This window comes from Crinia signifera, chromosome 7 (genome assembly GCF_055691185.1).
Source record: "Crinia signifera chromosome 7, ASM5569118v1, whole genome shotgun sequence".
In the NCBI taxonomy this organism is placed as follows: Eukaryota; Metazoa; Chordata; class Amphibia; order Anura; family Myobatrachidae; genus Crinia; species Crinia signifera.
Window position 1 is genome coordinate 81,593,907 of NC_139223.1, and position 22,796 is coordinate 81,616,702.

Genomic DNA, 22,796 nt, shown 5'->3' on the forward strand with positions numbered 1-22,796 from the left:
CTGCCGTGTTTCTGGGCGTCTGCAACTACACGTGAAGCCGCTTGCAGCATGGAACATCCCGGTACATGGATCTCCAACAGCCCGCTGAGGTGACGCCTCAATTTTCTTCAAGTCAGTGAGTGAACTCCATATTACTGGCACGCACGAGCACCTCACACGCATGCGCGTCCCAGTCACTTGATGGCTGGGATCAGAAACCCTAGCCGTCTCCACTTCAGGGAGATGGGCAAGGTTAGGGGGGGATGAGACGGGGACCGGCGGTGAGGACCGACAGGGAGCTCTGTCAGACCGTGGCTCGCTAGCATCTCGTGTGCACACGCCCCCTTCCGGCAGCTGCTTGCAGATCGCAGAGATTCCATCACCAGCCCCAGCATGGATGAGGCGCGCTCCATCTGTACATCTGGCCCTTTTACAGAAAAAGTTGTCTGTAGCCAATAGTCTGTATTCAAGCATACCTCTGTCCTGTACTCCAGGTAATAACAAGCTTCTGCGTTAGGCAACAGGAAGGGGGTGTAAGGTTAGGATGCAAGGAGGGAGGTTTAAGGTTGCGGATGGCAGGGAGAAGTTAACTATACTAGTATACTAGACCCCCTGTCATGATTCACTCTATCAGGATACCGACATTGGTAATCTGCCTGGCAGCACCTAGTATGTATACATACTGATTGTACTTTACATGCTGGATTTTTGTGTGCTGTTTCTAATAATCATCCTTGCCACAGTTTTTCACATCAGACTCATGACCTCACCTCAGTGAATCACAACAACAGAATTTTCTGTATTAAAACCTTATATACTTCCTTACTAACCATTTAGAGTATCTAAAGTTTGACACAATATCTTCATGCGATTCTTAATAAAACTCATAGGAATTTGCATAGAATTCGAAAAGATTATTTTTTGTTATTTGTTTTATTCATGATGATTGAACCAATACCTTTAACCACTTTAAAATGTTAATGGGCTATTTAAAAAAGTTTCGAAAGATATAAAATCCAGAGAGATTAAGTACCAACCAATAAGCTTCTGACATTTTTCAAGATGGATGCTAATTAGCTAGTACTTTAACATAATTTTATCAATCTCTTAGCTATGATAAATGCCCCCTAAATCATTATAATAGTTACTTTTTTTCTTAAATTGATTTAAAAAAACGAGTAACATTATTCTTATCATGAGATCTTTACCATTTTATCTGGTTATTTTTGACTACAAGGATAGAATTTCAAATTTCAGTTTTTATGTCAAAAGGTTCTCCTCAGTTTTATAATCTGCCGTGTCTAATAAAATGGCAAATTAACTTTAGTTTTCTGACTAATTTATTTGAAATCAAAAGTTTATGGAAATTTCTCAGAAAGTACAGAATATTGCTAAGAACTGTATGTAAAATAAAAAAAAAATGCTGGATCAAGGAGATAGTTGTTCTGTCAATAGATAGTGAACCTTGCATTCTGGTGGAATCAATGCAATGAAGAATACAGTATCTATCCTTATGTATCAATGCCTATTTCCCTATAGATTGTAAGCTTGCAAGCAGGGCCCTCCTACCTTTTGACTGTCTGTAAATACCCTGTTTGTTTTATTACTGTCTCCTTTGTAAAGCGCAATGCAATATGCTACGCTATATAAGAAACTGTTAGTAAATAAATAAATAAAAAATTGTGGGAGGTGAAATTATGTGAGAGGGTGGGAAGATAATCAAGTCAGACTTAAAAATTTTAAGTTTAAGACAAGAAAAAACAGTTGGAAGCATGAGTGAGAAGAGCAAACAAACAGATTATACTGGAAGTCAAAGGTGCTAATGAGATCTCATAGAGAAGACACATACAGAGAAAAAAGGAGAGGACCAAGAACAGAGCCTTGGGGGACACCTACTGTTATTGGAAGTGCAGGCAGGGGGACTCATGAGAGGAAAAGGGATTGTAAGAGAGGTAGGAATATAGCCAGGAGAAAGCAGTATCACACAGATAAAGCCAGTAAAGGATTTGGAGAAGATAATGGTGGTCCAGAGTGCCAAAAGCAGCAGAGAGGCCAAGAATAATAAGCAGAGAGCAGTGGCCCTTAGATTTGGCAGCATGAAGATCATTGCAGACTTTCATAAGGGCAGTTTCAGAGGAGTGGAGGAGATGGATGCCAGACTGGAATGGATCAAGCAAGGATAGAAAATTGCCAAAAATCTGGATCTAGTATAACATATTTTCTGTAATCTTGAATGCTAAACCTTCTTTCCCTGAATACACATGTCATCTTTAACAAAGGCAAATCAATGCACAAGTATTCCAAGGCTGAGAACAAATGGTGTGTTCACAAATATCACAAATTTAGAAGGAGAGTATAAGGATGTCCATGAGTGCAATATTTGATTCTGACATTTCTTAATCTGCCACGGTAATCATGGAAAAGTCTCCTTCCAACATTTCTGGGGACACATTCATTAGGTTGACACAACTAAGGTCAACATACATTAGGTCGACTGCTGAAGATTGACAGGCCTTAGGTCGACACAAACAAAATGTTGACATGTCTAAGGTTGACAGGACCATAATGTTGCACATGCATTAGGTGACATGCACATGCATTAGGTCAACATTGGGAAGGTCACCAGTAAAAATGTCAACATGGTTTTTTCACTTTCCTCTTTGAGCTGACATACCAACAGGCGGTATTTCATGCCCTACCATCCACTAAGGCATGAAGGGAAAGTAAAATAGTGTACCAAGCATAACAAGGCACCTGCCAAAGCATGGCAAGCAGATGCGGCACACCGATACATTGTCCATGTTGTCAAGACATCTGTTCCCTCTGTAGAATCAAAGTACTTAGGATGTCACTTATCTAAACAGCTTCTCACTGTTATATACTTTACAGTGAGCTCCTTCAAAATCAAAATTTGGAGAAGCATACATAACAACAAGCAGTCCATCAACTACCAGCATTATGGATATAGATACAGAAAAAAGAAACACAGTGCCCCCTAGGCGATGATGATGGTGGCGCTTGGCTGGTTGAACTCAACTGAGCAGCTGCTAGATTGGGGTGGTCAGTCCCCTAAAGACTAGAGCGAAACAAAAAGAAGTGAAGAAGCAGCACTATCCTTTGATAAAGCCGTCCTTTATACAGTGATATGTGTCAGAGGTTTATCCTACAGAATCTAACCGGACCAGCCCTATATCACCTTCACCCACCACAGCACAGGAGATACCCAGGGCCAGTGCTAGGCACCGGAGCGCCCCAGGCAGGGAGGGGGGCGGGCGCCCCGGTGATCAACCACTTACCCGCTCCAGGGGGGCCACCTGCACGGGTCCAGTGATGCGGCGCCGTGACGTTCAGGGGGGGGGGGTTCGCTTGCCGTGCGTAGCGGCGCTGGCCGCCGCGATTCTCCCCAGGGAGGGGAGGGGGGTGTCCGGCGCTGTGATGTTCCAGGGGGGGGACTGGCCACCGCAACTCTCCCCAGGGAGGGGAGGGGGAGCTTGGTGGGTGATGCGGGTCGCCGGGATGTAATGCAATGCTCCCCAGGAAGGGGGGAGTGGGCGGCTTCCTAGGTGATGCAGCGCGGGGGGGCCAGCTCCAAACCGCCGCTCTCCAGTGGCCGGCACCCTAGGCAAATGCCTAAGGCTGCCTAGTGGTGGCGCCGGCCCTGGAGATACCAATCCTACACTCCTACACTGCCAGCCATCCTCCACTGTTGAACTGGACCCATTCTTTGGACCAGCCAGATAAACACCTGGCCAGGAGGCAAAACATTAGAGCGGGACTGTGTCTACATGCGGTGAATGGTAAATGAATACCCCCATTTACCTTCATTTTTTTTTCGATAGGAACGGACAGATTCACTCATTTTTCATTGAGACATTCCAAGATTTAAAGAGGTTGCTTTTTCCATAATCTAGTGCACTAGCAATTTTTTATTATGCATTCTGGACAGTTACATCTGTCATATTGTTTTATATACATCTTAAATTGGTCAAATCATGTTTTTTAAAGTATGTTTTTAAGTGTAAAATTATTCAAATTGATTCTTAGCAATCTTCAATTCATTATCTAGCACTGCTTCTTCACTTCTTATGGATATAGATACCTGCACAATCTATATTGACTACAGCACCTTCATGATTGAACTCCTCAGTATCAATTAGAGATAGTACTGCAACCAATTTGTAAATGGAACTCCTCCCCTATCCAGGATACCCCCCTAAAAAATATTTGCATACTGGGACTTCTCCTGAAGTGAATCTTTATCACAGACAGGGAACCATGAATAAAACTATTAATAGTTTCACATAGCAAATTTCTGTGAAACAACAATTTGCCATAGGAACCAAGTATGACTGTCACCAACATTATGCCATAATTGAAGCCATAAATGCATCTGGTGTTAGATGATTAGTTGAGGTCATGACTCCATGCAATTACATTCCATCAATATTTAATTTTCACAGAATAGAAATTCCTCAGCAGTACCGAAAAATGAAATGAATGTTTGTGCTTTGCCTACAATGCTTATGCAGTTTTACAGACTATTTACTTAACTGCAGATATACATTATGGACAAGTACTGGTCAAACTAATGGTGACACTGGTTGGGTGCATCACCTCCAGCAGCAGCAGTACCTAACACACCATCTAATTTACAGGCAGGATACTCTCTGTATCACTTGTTACAATAAGAGGCATATCAGTAACAATCCAGTATGTTTGGAAAAATCAGAGATGTGATAACAAAATGTCTTATACCACTAAGGGCATTATTCTGGACGATGCGGTAATTTCCGAATTCTTTCGGATGGCGGTTTTTAGCCGTCTGCGCATGCGCATGTGCCACACACGGTCTCTGTACTCGTTCTCACTAATACCGTACAGAAATGTGCACCGCATTCACTCGGGAAATATGGGCGTCACTCGGAACTACACAAGGCATAGTTTCAAAGTGGGCTAAACTGGGCGTAAATATGGGCGTACACGAGGGAGTGCACGAACTCTGGTAGGCGTGCATTCGGACAGAACACCGACTGCAAACGACCCAACAGGCAGGAAATATGCGGTCTTCATAAGCAAGTATTACTTTGTGGACACCACTCGGTCATGTGCTAGCCATTCGGATCGCCCAATTAGTACGCCCGCACCTGACCCACTCTCAGCTGAACACAATACAATCCACTCTTCTACTCATTAGTCATTAATTACACTCTTTTCATTGCTTCAATTGGAACCATTGCAGCCTAAAAGGACCATTACTAAACACACAAATACATAAAACCTACGTAAAGGGGTAACAATGATTGAATAGCACTTCACATGATGTAAGGGTTAATGTAAAGTGGTAGTAATGTGTTTAAGTATCAAATAGGATTTAATTGATTACAATTACAAACAAACCCTTTTTTATGAGGTTAGCTAATTGCATAAGTGTGTCATGTGACAGATTTATGAGTTCAGATAATAGTCGTGAGTTTTGCGGAAATACACCACATCGGTGCGTACGGCCAGCTTCCCGTCCGTTCTGACTCTGTAAGACCGTGCAGAAGGGGACAAGAGCCCCGAAACGTAGATGTCGTTTTAATAAACACTTTTGACTTCACTGAATCAGCCTCCAAGTGCCGACTGACTCGTGCCGCTATTGACAGGATCCCTAGTCCTGCTGGAAGGCACCGGAGCACGTGAGTCCAGGGGACCGCAGAGTGCCGGGACGCAAACCGCCTATATATATATATATATATATATATATATAACCTCCGATAAGAATAGGCGTCACTCCAGGTCTTATGTGAATCAAGCGGTGAGATTTATTTTTCCTTCTAAACGGTCAACGCCGTTTCGGGCAGTCGCCCTTCGTCAGGACCAGAAGAAATAAAGTACAACAGTGCAACAACAACGTGTAAAAAACAAATGGACTTACATATAAGGGACCCGCCGTGTAGCGTCCTCCTCCGTCTGGGACTCCTGCTGACAACTTCCGGGATCTCCCGGAAGTGACCTGTCCGTCCTGGCAGTGGAGGAGGCCACACTAAGGGAAAAGTGCAAAACATGCCAGTACATTAGAATGCTGGTATAAAGTGCAGTGTGCTTGCTATGACATATATTTACCATATGATAAAGTGCTAATATCAATGTGACTGTGCTAAAAATAACACTTAATATACAAACGTTTAAAAACATTTCTGCGCACTTTCCCTGTACTTATTTCTGAATAACCACCAGATGGCGGTGTGGCGCAGCATCAGACCCAGCCAATATTACTCCAAATACTTATTTTCATATATTTCATTATGCAGGTATGCTGGAATTATTGCCTCAGGGAATGTACATAAACAATACCGCTGTATTCATATTGGGCAGCATAAGAGAATACATTCACATATTATTGTGCATACAAGCGTATCAACATGGAAAATTTTAAGGCTGATATTGCCTCACTAATGCCCAAAAAATATTAAGTTGTATATGTTCCTCACGATTTCACATCCAATCTATCCAGGAGTGTGTAGTCAAGCTACAAAAAACTACCCAGATTCATAGTCTCATTGAGACCTCCTGGTCTTAGCGTCCCCAATGTGTGGATCCACCTGCTCTCAATTTGCAAGAGGCTTCTGCCTCTATCTCCCCCTCTTAAGGATTCCGGAGCCTGGTCAATCAATTGAAAACGTAGATTTGCTACCCCGTGCCGGGCCTCCAAAAATGTCTGGCCACAGTTTGCTCGCTATGACCTTTATCTAGAGCTGCACGGATGGCCGTTCTGTGATTTGCCATGCGATCTTTTATCGTGCAAATAGTCTTTCCGACGTAATTCAACCCACACGGGCATGTCAACAAATAAACGACATATTTGGACATGCATGTCAACACTGGCTTGATGTTAAACACCTTGCCCGTGTGGGGATGTCGGAAAGAGGTACCAGGGGTCATATAGCTACAGGTTACACAGCCTGTGCACCTGTAGCAGCCCCCCTTGCGGGAAAGAAAGTGTGTCGGTTTACTTTGAAGATTAGAGATGTCGGTCTTCACTATTCTGTCCCCAATACTTCTACCCCTTACAAAACCTGTCTGTAAACGGGTGTTTTTGAGGCTGGGAATGTGGGGGTCTGTGGACACAATAGGCCACATGCTTTTTGCTTTTTTAACAATCCCAGGGCTTTTATCTGAATAGTGTTTGACCCATGTAAAGGTTCCCGTCTTTACACTAATGTCCTGTTGCTTGCTTTTAAGAAGTTCCTGTCTGGAGATATTAATAGCTTTTGCTTTTGCCTCTTTCAAGAGTTGATAGGGGTAACCCCTCTCAAGGAACCTATTAAGCATGGCCTCCAGTTGGATGTCCCTAACTGACATGTCGCTATTAACCCTACACACCCTAATAAATTGGGAGTAGGGCAAACTGGCGGTAGTGGCCCGCGGATGGAAGCTTTGAAATTGTAACATCATGTTACGGTCAGTGGGTTTTGTAAACAGTTGGGTACTGATTTTATTCCCATTTTTTGTGATGCGAACATCCAAAAAGTCCAACTGGTTAGGACTGATCGTGTAGGTCAATTTGACCGGACTATTGGTACCATTATGATGCTCAAGCAATTTGACCAGATCATCCTGTGGTCCTGTCCACAGCAGGATCAGGTCGTCTATGTACCTGTAATAAAATAATGCATGTTGTTTGAACACTTCATTACAGAGGAATATTTCACTTTCGACCTGAAACATGAATGCGTTTGCATACACCGGAGCGGAAGGAGAACCCATGGCACACCCTGACACCTGATTGTAATATTTTTTATCATATATGAAGATGTTATGGGTAAGGGTGAATTCCAGAAGTTGTAAAATAAAGTCTGGACTAGGACCATTGTAATGGGTACTGTGTGCCATGAGTTATCCTACCGCCCGCAGCCCCTGCTGGTGGGGGATGCAGGTATAGAGGCTGGTTACATCTATACCCACCAGCACTGTACTGATGGGGATGTCTCCCAGCTCCTGCAACTTAATTAGCAAAGAGGTGGTATCATTAAGATATGTGCTAGTATTCTGCACACAAATTTGCAGAAACGAGTCCACATATCTAGCAATTGGTTCACACAGAGAACCCCTGGCAGAGATGATAGGCCTACCAGGGGGCCTCTGTGGATTCTTGTGGAGTTTCGGTATGATGTAGAATACCGGCGTGATTGGATGCTGTCTCAGCAAGCTCTTGTTGGCATCCGGTGAAGTGTGATGGTTAGCAATGGCACTGTCCAAAATAGCTTCTAATTCTCGATGGTGCTGTGCCGTTGGATCTGCAGTCAAAAGCTCGTAGGTCAGTCCATCCGCCAACAGGCGTTCACACTCTTCATTGTAGAAAGATAAGTCCATTACCACCACCGCCCCTCCTTTGTCCGCCGAACGAACAACGATGTCAGTTCTTTCACTCAAATTCTTAAGTGCTTTGTGTTCTTCTTTACTAAGATTTTGTGTAGAAGCACTTGGGACATCATGGCAACTGTTCTCCAGTATGCAGGCAAAGGTCTTGAGGGAGGGGTTATTGGACAAAGGGTCGAAGGTGCTGGGTGGTTTTAATTGTCGCAACACCTTATCTTGTGGGGAGGGATTCAGTTGGGGGGTCTTGTTCTTATCGAAGTGTTCACGTAAACGAAGTTTTCTTTGCAGGCGGTAGTTATCTATCTTCCATTTAAAATCATCATGTGCCACTGTCGACACGAAATTCAAGCCCTTATTCAGCAAAGATTTTTCTGCTGGGGTTAATACCGCACTGGACAAATTGAAAACGACATCTACCGCCCCCTTCTTGGCTGCCGCCTTCCTCTCCCTTTCCCCCTGGCCACCTCGTCTCGATCGTTTCGTATCGTATCGGCATCTCTGGCTCTGGTGCCCACAGCTAAAGGGATCTGTACTCTTTGGCGCCCTTGCCTTTGTTGCTGGGGTTGTTCACCTTCGCTAGCAGAAGTGCTGGTGTCTCGAGCACTATGAGACGCCTGATTGCGCCAATTTCTGCGAGGGGCTCTTGTGTTGCGTTGTGGAACTGCTCCACCCTGCAGCCATCGATACACCCGATGGTGTGTATAATCATCACGTACTTTTGCCAACTTTTCTTTTTTGAATTTTATCAACTCTTGCTGGTATGTATTCACCTGGTCGGTCAGTTTAGACAATAGCTCTTTAGCTGGATCGGATTTCAAATATGCCTCATGTTCACTTTCAAATGCCGTAATTTTCTCTTTCACCGCCCCCAGCTCCCTGTTAGACTCCTCAATAACAAGGAGCATGAGGTCCATCGAGCATTTGTTTAAAATGCTAATCCACCTGGAACAGAAAGGTGCACTAAAACGCCCAATTGTCGGGGTGTTGTGCACCCTGAAACCTCTCGGTATCAATCTGGAGCGGTGATATTCAGATAAGGTGACGCAATGCATTAAAAAATCAATTTCCCTCTTTTTGAGCTTTAAAAGCTCCTTGATAGTGTCCTCCCCCGTCAGGGTGTCCGTCATATCAAAGATGGGATTAGAATGCAGAATTGTACTTGCATCGCTGTCTGAATAGCTGTAAGCATCCATGTTGTCACAAAGGAATAATTTGGTCATCTGCTCCACTGCTGCAGAATCCATATTGACCACCTATTACTCAGATTCCAGCTGCTGCTTTACTAGACCTCAGAGGTTACTGGTACACCTGCTCCTGAATGATGAATGGAGGAAACAGCAATATACAATCCCCAGCTTGTGTGTTGCTTTCAGGGAATAAGCAGTGCAGATAAATAAATCTCACCGCTTGATTCACATAAGACCTGGAGTGACGCCTATTCTTATCGGAGGTTGTATTAGTGGCAGCAAGGCCACTGGGGAAGGCACCCGGGCACGTTTATTCTGTTCAGCGAGGAGTGCCGGACACCCCACCTGTTATATATATATATATATATATATATATATATATACACCCTGTGGAAGGGGAGGGACCAAGTGGCATATGAAGAAATCCGACAAGGTCGAAAAAGACGTGATTGTTTTCCATTTGTCTGACTATACTCCCACAGCCACAGAAATGTCTGTCCTCTCTAAAGGGTTATATTTTGTAAGAACTTTTAGACAGACCTCTATTGATTTTGAAACTGAGCTTTTTAAGTTTCACCGGCTTTTTAAACGTAGGGACTTTTTTTCTAAACAAGTTAGATCTGAAGTTCCCCCTAGTAGGTTTAAACCTGTCAGTACCTTTGATCCACATGGTACAATCCTTTTATTGAAACATTTATTTGACTGGTGAAAATGGGTTCCTTGTCATATATTCATATTTAGAAAGTTTCCTATTGTAATCTCACTAAGGCGCAGAATATGGCTGTCAATTCTCTTAAGAACAACACATCTGCCATCATCCATCCCTTTGATAAAGAGGGTGGAATAGTGTTGCTAAAAAAGTCTGACTACATTAGAGAGATAGAGACAATTAGCTGACACAGAGTGTTATAGGTGACTTACGTATGATACCACATACACTTACAAAAAAGAGATTGATGCTGTAATCAATTTAAGACTAGTGAATGGGTTTATAGACAAACCTACATCAGAATTTTTGATGCCAACACATCCCTGGACTACTTTAATTTATGTTTTGCCTAAAGTCCACAAGACCCCCTTTTCAACTAATTTCTCAGTTTATTGATTTTTGGCGAGAGCCTGTTGTCCAAAATATGGACTGTTGTTTACAGGATTCCACTGACTTCATAAAAAACTTGAAGCACTTGGCACTTTACCTGACTCAAGCCTGCTGATGACTCTAGATCATGGGTCCTCAAACTGCGGCCCTCCAGATGTTGTGAAACTACAATTCCCAGCATGCCTTGCCAAAGTTTTAACACTCCGTTATAGGAAACCTGTGGCAAGGCATGCTGGGATTTGTAGTTTCACCACATCTGGAGGGCCGCAGTTTGAGGACCCATGCTCTAGATATAGCCAGTCTACATACTAATACCCCATGAGGATGTCATGGACTCGGTTCGTGCCTTGATAAACTCCAGTCCACACTAAATCGGTCCACCAGTTGAATTTTAGTTTTTCTGGATATTGTTTTGAAAAATAATTATTTTTTGTTTCAGAATTCTTTCTTTTTACAGCTAAGAGGGACTGCTATGGGTTTGAAGTGAACATGGTGCCCTATTATGCTAATTTGTTACAATGAGTATGTAATAAACAACACATTATGTTCATTACATAGATGATTTATTTTTGGTGTAGACTGGGGTGGGGGGTTCAGATGCTTCCCGACTTCATATATACCCTCAGTGCATTGGATATCACAATCCAAAGTGACACCACCATAAGTTATCTGGAAGTCTGTGTTTCACGTACAAATAATAGTGTTGGAGCGTCTTTTTTCAGGAAATCCATTGACAAAAATTCTTTGTTGTCGCCGACTCATTTCACCCATTGCCCCTCAAAAAAGGCCTGCCACTATCCAAACTAATGTCAGATTTGGACACTCCCACAAGTTTTGGACAATATGGGCTCACACTTTTTAGAACATGGCTATGACTCCAAGAGGATTGAGGAGGCCATCTCACATTGTCTACAACTTCCATGTGAACAAACCTTTGTCAAATGTGATAGACAGATAGATGTTAATAGACTAATTATTTCCAGTACTTAATCTATTGCTTCAGCACATATTTGTAAGACCATCATGATGCATTGGCATATAGTGCAATCAGACACTGCTATTGGACAATACTGTCAACAAGAACCCTTTTTTTACTGTAAGAATAGTCAAAATTTCAATGATGTATTGGCTCCCTCAGATATCAGATCTATTAAAGCCTGTGAACTGCCAGTTCTTATGTGTTGCAGAGTGTTTCACTGATCCGAATAGTGGAAGTCATATGAAATACGCCATCATTTGAGCTGCAACAGTCATTTTGTCATCTATGCGATTGTTTGCCCTTGCAAGACAATTTGACTAGTTAAGGAACGAGTAGCAGTTCATCACTCCTCTATTAAAAAGGCCTATAACTGTGTTGACTGAAACACACCTCCGGTAGCGTGACATTTCACCACAGTAAAACATACCTTGCAAGACTTTTGTGTTACGTCAATTGACCAGATTCTAACTATAAGACATGGGGCGACTGCAACAAATTGTTGCTAGAATGTCTATGGTTTCACCGCCTTGGTTGTATCACTCCAAATGGTTTAAATGAGTATCAATCATTAAATTTCTTCATCTAGGGGTGGTGAGCCTGATTGTGATTTCCTTGGTTCATTGATGTACAGTATAGCACTATATATATATATATATATATATATATATATATATATATATATATATCTTCTCAAGGTCCGGCACTGCCTGCACGCATACAGAGATAAACTTGCCCGGGTGCTCGTCCACCAGTCAGCTTTGGTTGCTGACCACATACAAAAATCCCAAATAAAGCACGTCACTCCAGGTCTCTTTATAAACAAAAGTGCAGTTTACTGATGCCTATGGCATTTCGGGCCAAGCCCTGAAGACGGGCTTGGCCCGAAACGCCGTAGGCATCAGTAAAACGCACATTTGTTTATAAAGAGACCCGGAGTGACGTGCTTTATTTGGGATTTATATATATATATATATATATATATATATATATATATATATATATATATGGTACCTTATACTCTTTGTAGTGTGCATTTGCTCTGATTCTAGGCAAATGTAAAGATTCTGTAATATTGTATAGTTTGGTAATTGCCATTTTGTCTGCCACTGCTGTGGTATTATAATTCATAGTAACTTTTTTTCCAATAGTGGTAACATCAGAATTGTGAGCTGTGAGGTGGTCAATATTGTCCATAATGATGATGTTGATAATACTGTAAAAATGGGTCCAAATGATATGATATTAGCTCATTTTAACAATGTTTAAAGAAAACAAAAAAACTAAAGAAATTGAGGGTTTTTTTTCGCAAAAACTAAACATACGGAAGATTTCAAACCAAAAACAAAGCGTAAGAGTTCATGCATATCTCTGATATTAATTGAAAGCAATGTGTTTCAATATAGCATGCTCTAATTTAGTTTACAATGAGCAGAACTAGTAGTCTATTTCAAGGGTAGGAATAATAGTAATGATGATGATGATAAGGATGATGATGAAAAAAATATAAAATCTACTGTCAAATTATATGGATGTTATTGGAGTTCTATTTACATTGGTGCAATGGAATAGGGAAGCAGTATATTAATAAAGATTACTAAATAAATGTGAAACCACATAACCAATGGCTGGGTGGTTTTATTTATACAATAAATCACAAATATTACATTAATTTGAGTTGGCATGCAATATCCCTAATATTTTACAGAAAAATTAAACCTTAAAGTGCCAATGTTGCTGTGAGAGATCCTCAAAATATCTGCTAAAAATGCCAGTGTCACTCACAGCAACTGTTATTTTAGTGTAAATAAATACAAAAACAGAAAATTCAATTAATTGAAGTTTATTTAAATATTGCACCCAAACATAGAACAGTCGCTGCTGGTATTTTTAACAGATATTTTGAGGGTCTCTCACAGGCATGTTGGCACTCAAAGGTTTAAAATTATTCATTGTAATCCACAATTTTAAAAGCAATAATCAATTAAATCAGAACTTCTTGTTTATAAAAGTATTATTTTTTTTCATATTAAATTTTATTGAGATTTTCAAATAAAAGACAGGAATTATTCATAAACAAAGCTGTACATAATACAATCGACTTTTTTTTTTTTTTTTTAAGGATGGTGGGGGGGGGGGGGGGAAGGGAAGGGGGGGGGGAGGGATGTTTAGGGAAGGTACAAATACACATTAATATATTCTATTCACAAATGTCACATACAAATGGAAACTGCTTAGGACTTATTTTATTTTTAAGGCAGCATTATGGCAATTAGGTTGTAGTAGGTAGTCAATTAAAGAGGCACCGAGAAGGACATCCCATAGGGAACTTATTTGAAGGGGGGAATCCATTAATCATTCTGGGCTGGGGAGTGGAGAGCTGAGGTGTCAATGATTGGGCTATATCCTCTCGGAAGGCCCATAGTCTCTCTATACTCCGCCCATCTGCGCCACCTGAGGTGTACAGGAGTCGCCCTGGGAGGGTGCAGCTCTCCCGCTGTTTCAAAAAGGAAGTGTCTATGAATCTTGTTAATGATCGTTTGAGGGGAAGGCGTTTCCGCCGACTTCCAAAGTTGGGCAATTGCGGCTTTGGTTGCTACCATTATGTGGCCCAATAAGTATGCGTCTCCCGGGTGAAGTGTCTCCGGGGGAATATGGAACAAAGCAGTTAGTGGGTTCCTAGGGATGTCCTGCTTGAGCACACATGCGGTAAACAGGAAGATATCTCTCCACAATAGCTCCAGTGCCGGGCACTCCCAAAATATGTGTAGGATATTCCCCCTCCCACCACAATTCCTCCAGCATGACGGGGACACGGTGGGCCAGAATTTATGTAAACGGGCCGGTGTGAGGTATGCCCTATGCATTAGCTTGTAATACATTTCTGCGTGGTTGACACATTTAGAAATTTTAAAGCAGGACTGGAATATCCGCCTCCATACCTCCTCCGTAAATGTGTCTGGGAGGTCTCTCTCCCACTGAATCTGCGAGGGGAACCTCTTATTTATGCTCGGGACCGACATATAATTATACCATTTGGAGATACCTCCTCTTGAATTAGTAGACTCAAAAAATGACTTCAGAAGGCCCGGAATTCCCTTCCTATTAGAGGGTTTAGGTAGATTAACATTAAGCCAGTGTCTAATCTGTAGGAATTTGTAAAAGTCCTGCCTGGGGACAGGGTATGACTGCTGCAGTTGGGAGAATGACATTAAGATTCCATCCGCTATGAGATCTTGGACTGAGTTTAAGCCCAACCCGGCCCAAGACTGGATTGATAGGTCAGGAATTAGGGCAGCTATAGATTTCAATGTGAGTTGAGGGGAGGGAAGTTCGATATCCCCCTCCTGGGCGGCCAGTTTATGCCAAACTGATATGGTAGTGCGTGCTGCTTTTGGTAATATCATTGGAGGAAGGGGGGATAAGGCTGGGAGTCTAAGCAAATCCGGGAGAAGGAGGGGGTGCACAAGGGCCTTCTCTATCACCACCCAGGGCTTAGTTGGGGTTTCAAGGAGCCACTCCTTAGCCTGGCTTAGGAGACACGCGGTGTGGTATCTGACGAGATCTGGGCATCCAACTCCCCCCGCATCCTTAGGAAGGGCGAGAGTGGTTTTTGCTATCTTAGGTTTAGCACCTTTCCATATGTAGGTGGATAAGGTTTTGTTGAACTTATTAGATATGGAGGTGGGGAAGGGACGAGGGATGGTACGGAAAATATAGAGCAATTTGGGAAGTAATACCATCTTTACTGCAGCAATGCGGCCCACCCAGGAGGTTTCTTGCATCATCCACTCCTTGGTCAGAGCTTCAAAAGCTTGTAGGAGAGGGAGATAGTTAATCTCCAGAATGTCGCATTCTCTAGCTAGGTTAATGCCCAGATACTTGATGGATTTGGTCTTCCATGCATATCTATAGTCATTTTTTAAGCGCGTAAGCACTACCTCCGATATGTCCATTGGGAAGGCCTCTGTTTTTGTGGTATTTAACTTATAATAAGATACCTTAGAGTAGGCCTCTAGTGTTTTGTGCAGATGGAATAAAGAAGAGGTTGGCTCCTCCAGACAAAGTAATACGTCGTCTGCGAACAGACTAATCTTGTGGGATATACCCCCAATAACAGGTCCCTGTATAAGTGCCTGGGAGCGGATAGCTTCTGCCAGGGGTTCAATCGCCAAGGCAAATATTAGCGGGGAGAGTGGGCATCCCTGGCGTGTGCCGTTAGTTATATCAAAGGACGAAGAGGAGCTGCCATTTGCTAATACTCTTGCTGATGGTAGGGAGTACAGGGCTAGGATGGAATGAAACATTCTCCCCCCGATTCCAAACTTCCGAAGGGTGGCACGTAGGTAATCCCAGTTTAGTCTATCAAAAGCCTTTTCGGCATCGAGCGATAGAACTAGGAGGGGCCGTTTCTGCCTCTGACAGTACTCCATGACATTAATAATTCTGCGCGTATTGTCAGGTGCCTGTCTGCCAACTATAAATCCAACTTGGTCTGAGTTGACCAGTTTGGGTAGCAGGGGAGCGATTCTGTTAGAAATTAGTTTTGCGTAAATTTTGACATCTACATTGAGAAGTGCTATCGGGCGATAATTCTGTACGTTAGTGGGTGTTTTACCTGGTTTGGGAATTGTTACGATGCGAGCCTCTAGCATCTCTTTAGGGAAGGCGGTGGCAGAGGAGGCCTCGTTAAACACTGGGACTAGGGTAGGGGCTAGTTTAGTTTTAAAAGTTTTGTAAAAGTTAGTGGGGAATCCGTCTGGCCCTGGGGCCTTGTCCGAGGGCAGCGCGTCTATGGCTAGTTCAACCTCCTCAACACTCCAAGGAGCATCCAGACGGGTACACTCATCGGAGTCCAGGGAGGGCAGGGATTGAGCTTGGAGGAACCTGTTGATCTCCGAAAGGGAGGGCTGATGTGTTTCTGGATCCTGCTTTAGGTTATACAGATTGGCATAATAGTTAGCAAAGGTCTCAGCGATATCAGAGGGATCCGATACCTTGGTCCCATTAGAGGTGTATATGGCTTGGATGCGAGTAGAAGCCCTGCGTCCCCTTAGTTTATGCGCTAGGAGTTTGTTTGCCCTATTGCCCAGTGTATAGAACTTTTGGTTCAGTTTATTAATATTACGCTGGACTTCCGCTAAGGTGTGTAAGTTAACCCTGTCCCTGGCAGCTAATAATTGCTTGTACTTATCTCTGTTGGACGGGTCCGCTTTATGTGCACTCTCTAAACCTGCTAATTCAAGCTCCGCCTCTAGAAGATCTTTTTTATATTTTTTCTTAAGTCTAGAGGCCATCTGGATCGAGGTGCCGCGCATAACCGCCTTTAACGCACACCAGTGAACAAAGGTCGATGTGTCATCAGTACTATTTGTGTCCAGATATGTGTCAAGCGAAGACTGTAGGGCCTGGAGGGCCTCCTGCTGGTTTAGCAAGGATGGCCTCAGCCTCCAGGGGCCTGGTGGGATTCTATGCTTAGATACCTCCCAGTTGATCAACAAAGGGGAGTGGTCCGACCAGGTGGACGGCAGGATGTCTATCTTAGATACCGAGGGAATGGTCCATCTACTCACTAGAGCCAGATCTATACGCGAATAAGACTGGTGTACGTGTGAAAAGAAGGTGTAGTCCCTCATTGAGGGGTGTTTAACCCTCCATAGATCATAAAGTTCGAATTCTGCTAGGGTTTTACTAAGGTTAGGTAAGTTGTCTCTGTTCCTGTTGGGTCTAAATGTGCGTGGGAGTTTTGACTTATCTAAGAAGGGGTCAGGGACCATATTAAAGTCTCCTAAGATCATTAGGGCCCCTTTAACCTGGGATTGCAGTGCGTTCAGAAATTTCCTAAGGAATTTCAGCTGCCTAGTGTTTGGGGCATAGCAGGATGCAATAGTCACCTCTACTCCGTCTAGGTGACCGGTAAGGATCAGGTATCTCCCCTCAGGGTCGGCGCATTGGGAAAGTAAAACAAACGGGCAGTCTTTAGATATCAGGATAGCCACACCGGCTTTTTTGTTTGGTCCATTGGCTCTATAACATACTGGGTATCTATGATCGGTGAATAGGGGGGGATTTTGCGCTTGGAAGTGGGTCTCCTGGAGAGCAACCACCTGCGCTCTTTTTTTGTGGAAGTAATTTAGTGCCAGTTTCCGTTTCTGGGGAGAATTTAGACCTTTTACATTTAATGATAACAGCTTAACCATAGTCCTGAGGGGGGAGATGCTGAACACGTTCTGTGGATCTGCCTAAATCAAGGAGGTCCCAAAGCAATATAAACAGTAGGTGCCTATTTCTGAATACAGTGTCTTTGTACTTAAGTTGGGTATGGGGGTAATAGGGGGGGGAAGAGGGGGTTAAGGGGTTGAAGTGATCCCCTTTGGGATCAATACCAGCCAACAATCGACTTTGGCTGGGTACCATCTCGAGTGGGGGGTAGCAGCCTGCTTCCCACCTCCCGGGGAGCAGAACAGTCAACTTCCAGTAGAATAAGGTTAAAGTTAAAGTTAAGGGCCAATCTCCCCCTAAGGGGTGTAGTTAGGTTATTAATAACGGCCACAAAATGTGTTGTGGTAACATAAAACCGTATAACTGTATATCCAATCTCTAAGCTAACCATCTAAACATTAACATTAATACCAATACCAATGGGAAGCCTAAATGTAAGATAGGGAGTAGAGCTATGCTCGGGTTTCATTCAAGGCAGCCCAACAACAGTGTTTAGTTATAATGCATTGTAGCAAACAAGGAGTCCCGACAACAACCGTGAGAAGTATATATAGCAAGGGAGCTAAGATATGGTGAATACTGAGTCACATCCGGACAGCCCAATTTACCTCACCCCACTGTAGACCAGTCCTGCTGAAGTCGACGTGGGGAGGAAGGGCCAGGTCCGGTGCTAGGAATGTTCCACGATGACAGAAGCTTCTGTCCATCCTCTGGTTCTAAGATAGCAATCGTGGTGCCTTCCCTGGAAACTAGTAGCTTCGTTGGGAATCCCCACCTGTAGGGTACGTTCGCCTTTCTCAGTGCCGATGTTATGGGCTGGAACGAACGTCTCCTGAGGATGGTAGCTGTAGACAAGTCCCCAAATAGTTGGAGCTCTCCCAGAGCCGGCGCCGTTTCTGATGAAGGTCTGGCCGCTTTCATTAATGCTTCTTTAATATGGAAGTAGTGCATTTTCATAAGCACGTCTCTGGGAGCAGATGTAGGAGCCGCCCTGGCTTTAGGGAGTCTGTGTATCCTATCTATGAGTAGATCTGCTGTTGAAGCTTGCGGTAAGAGTTTCTTAAACACTGCCATGGTGTAGTCGTGCAGACTACTGTTTGAGATGTTTTCCGGGATGCCTCGGATCTTAAGGTTGGATCTCCGAGACCTGTCCTCAAGGTCGGCCACCTTCTCCCGCAGTGCCCTGACCTCCGCCTCGAGAGTGTCGTGTGAGTCAATTAGCCCGTTATGAGAGCCAACAACTTCCTCCATTTTTGTCTCGAGGTGGTCTGTGCGGGCGCCCAGCTCGTCCACGGATTGCTGGCAATTCTGTATTGCGGCGCGAATTTCCGCAGTGACCTCGCTTTTGAATTCTGAGAAAAGTAATTTCAGGGTGCCAACCGTGAGGGCATCCGAGTCTTTTACAGAAGTAGAAGGCATCTCCATAGGATTGTCAACAGGCAGTTTCGGCATCGTTGGTGGGGCCGAGGTGGGTGATACATCAGAGGGCCTGTCCATATCTTTTTTGTTGGATGGATGTGGGGATACCTTAAAGAAAGGAATCTGTGACACCGATTGGGGCGCTTTGCTTTTCTTGGGTGGCATAATAGCTTGAAGGAAGGGACAAGTGAGATTGTTCGTCAGATTGGCCGCCAATACAAATTAGTAGTGCATTGCGGGGAGTCAGCCCTAGGTTAACCACGTTATGGAGCCCCGGGAGGTGGGTGGAGCCGCCGAAGGTCACTCATCCATCACGAGTTGCATCATCCGGCGATGGCAGATTAGGGCAAAACTTTGTGTAGGGTGCCCCCAGCTAGTGCACTTTAACTTAGAGAGCCCGCAGAGTCTTCCTATACAGGGTGGAGCCTGACATAGGTGGTAGGGTATGGCAGCTCCTTGTGTTGTATAGCTAAACAGCAAATGGCATTGGTATGAAGTCTGCATCAAAAGAACAGGAAAAAGGCTGGTTCTGGCCACTAGATGGAGCTCCCGCATAGGCCACCTCAGTAAAGTCCTCACATGCATCCAGGGGATCTCTGTGTGTGACGATTTTGCTTATGCCACATCCAAGATGGCCGCCGCTGATCACAGAGAGAGTGCTGGGCCAGGGGGGGGGATGCAGGCGCAATGCACCCGCTCTCCCTGCTTCAGTCCTGGCTCAGGGGGGTGTCCAGGGGGGCCTGGGGATGCCTGGCTGGTCTGTTGGTGGTCTCAGACAAGGATTCAGTAGCGTTTTTGATCATGCCACATCCAAGATGGCCGCCGCGAATTACAGGGTGAGTGCTGGGGGGGGGATGCAAACGCAGTGTACCTGCTTTCCCTGCTTTAGTCCCGGCTCAGGGGGGTGTCCAGGGGGGCCTGGGGATGCCTGGGTGGTCTGCTGGTGGTCCCAAAAAGGATTCAGCTGCGTCTCCCGGCCGCGGAGCTCGAGTCCCAGCAGGCGTCCAAAATCTAGGTCCCGGCTCCGGAGCCTCGAGTAGGCCGCAACCTGCAGAAGCCTAAAAATAGGCTTCCCGATTCCGCTGCCGCTCGGGCTGACCTCCAGAGGGGTGTACAGGTGCAGGGGTTTCTCTGTGTGTCCTCTGGATTGGGGATGGTGTCTGGAGTCCCACTTTTTCCTGGCTGTATGTAGGAGCTCAGGCAAAGTGCTGCTTATCACAATGGCTGCTAGGCCACGCCCCATAAAAGTATTATTTAAAAGCGTTTATACATACAGTGACATCAATAGTATTTGGAAAGTAGTGCAAAGCTGATTTTATATCATCTGTTTAATTTGTTATTCAATCTTTTATTAATATACATGTATTATAGATGTAATAATAATAATAATAATAATAATAATAATAATAATAATAATAATAATAATAATAATTACATTTCACAGTAGCATATGCAATAATTGTTTTATCTATATTCAGAATAAATTGTTAAAAACAGCTGGCATTGAGTCATCCCAGCAGTTTTAGCAGTGAAGTTGCTATAATTTGTGAATTGTTTTCCCATTTTACTAGACAGTCAGGAACTGTATAACCTGAATGCTTTGTGTTGATAAAAGTGCTGAGACAGCAGATCAATCCTGGCAAGTCTGAGGTTTGCTGACATATGACATGAATTGCTGGCAAGCTGACTTCTTACAAATGGATGGGGACAGACCCCTGAATGCTAAAAATTGCACTGAAGCTTAACACTGCTGAATCTGTTTAAGCTTGATTGCCTCGTGAACACAGGTCATGGAAGAAGAAGTAGATTATTTTCAGACGTAACACTAGAAGATTATTATAAAAGAATGAACACTAAAGTTTAATCATCTGCTGCACTGGTAAATTTAGGAGTTCAGCTGCATAATAAAAATATGTCGTACAAAGTCAGATTTTGTAGTTACTGAGTGAAATCCAATAACCAATTACAGTTTGCAGTTTTCCGGGTTTATTTATTTCACTCCTTTTTGTTTATGCATAATAATGAAACATTTTAAATTACTCAGCAGAGTTAAATGAGGACAATTATTGAACTTGAAAAGGTGTTTAAAATCTTCATTGATTCCCGTTATATTTGTCAGGGTTGTAATCAGACCAGTGTGCATTAGTCTTGCATGGTTAATGATCAGAAACCATTGCTACCCTTGCCAGAAATGACTACCAAATGATGAGGATAACTAGTCTGCAAACATAATGATTTTTGGAAGTAGAGTGAAATAAAAGGAATTTTTTTTCAATCAATTTCACATAGTTCATAGTTATAAGGAACAGAACCAGTGCCTCAAAGTGTATGACTTTTTAGAAGGATTAAAATTCTAATCCTTTCTATCAGCAGTTTCCCAATTTTGGCATGATAAATTACCAAGGAGTGCTTTGCACTTACTGGAATTCAGCCACTACCAATTCCATAAAAAAAATAAGGAAAATATTTTAGGTTACCTTCATCTGATATCATGGGGATGTAGAGAAGATGGATGCATGTAATAAAGTATCATTTTGAAAAAAGCTTTTTTCAAAAGTTTAATTATAATCCTTTGTAATTATTTTATGTCAATTATGACAATTTTGTATAATAATAATAATAATAATAATAATAATAATAATAATTTAATTGCCGGACTTTATTTAACTTCTATTGACTTTTTATCAACATTATTTATGGTCTTGTTCAATTGTCTAACTTCATCCTCCCCAGAGCTTTTGTTTTCCTTTTTTAATTACATTTTTCATTTCATCATACAATGGATGTGGCCTGGAAAATGTAATGTCAATTAACAAAATTGAAAGCCTGGATAAATGGAAACTAGCAACGGTTTCTCAACTTTATTTATAGCCTTCATGGAGGACATTTGTTACCTTTTTGTGTAATAATTCATATTTTATTTTTGCTTTAGTATTATCATTAACTTCTTTTTAAGGATTCCATCCATTGTTTTGATACTACATTGCTCAAAGAAACTCACAATGAATAAAAATCAGGCAAACTATTGCTAAACTGTACATTGCACATTCAAGTACAGAAGATTTGTCAGGAGTCTTATGTAACAGTTTAGACAGAAAGTTGTCTCAGAACATGAGCCAGTTGAGCATACATACAAAAGGCAGTGGGAAAAGACAGGACGGCAGCCATGAAATTGCAGAATATGTATTGCTGTTTTACATAGAAAACTTAATAACCTCTAAATTTTCTCACAGTAAGCTGTTTATATTTACCTGAAACTGTAGGCAAATATCAGGTGTTGATTACTAATAATTGGTCTCCCTAATATCTAGCCTTTTCCTATTGCATATCTGAACAGATGAAGTGAAAATTAAAAAAAGATTGTTAAATTGGTCTGCGGCTGTGTATAGCTTGTAGTTGTCAGATCTGGGGTATTTTGTGTTCCCAAGAGGTAGACCAGTGGTGGAAGATTAATGTAGGAAGCTTGACCTAATTCTCTTGCATGGGGTTAAGTGGTCAGTGGCAGAAGTGTGGAAGCTAACACATCAGTGGTCTTCACTAGGGACCCCCACAA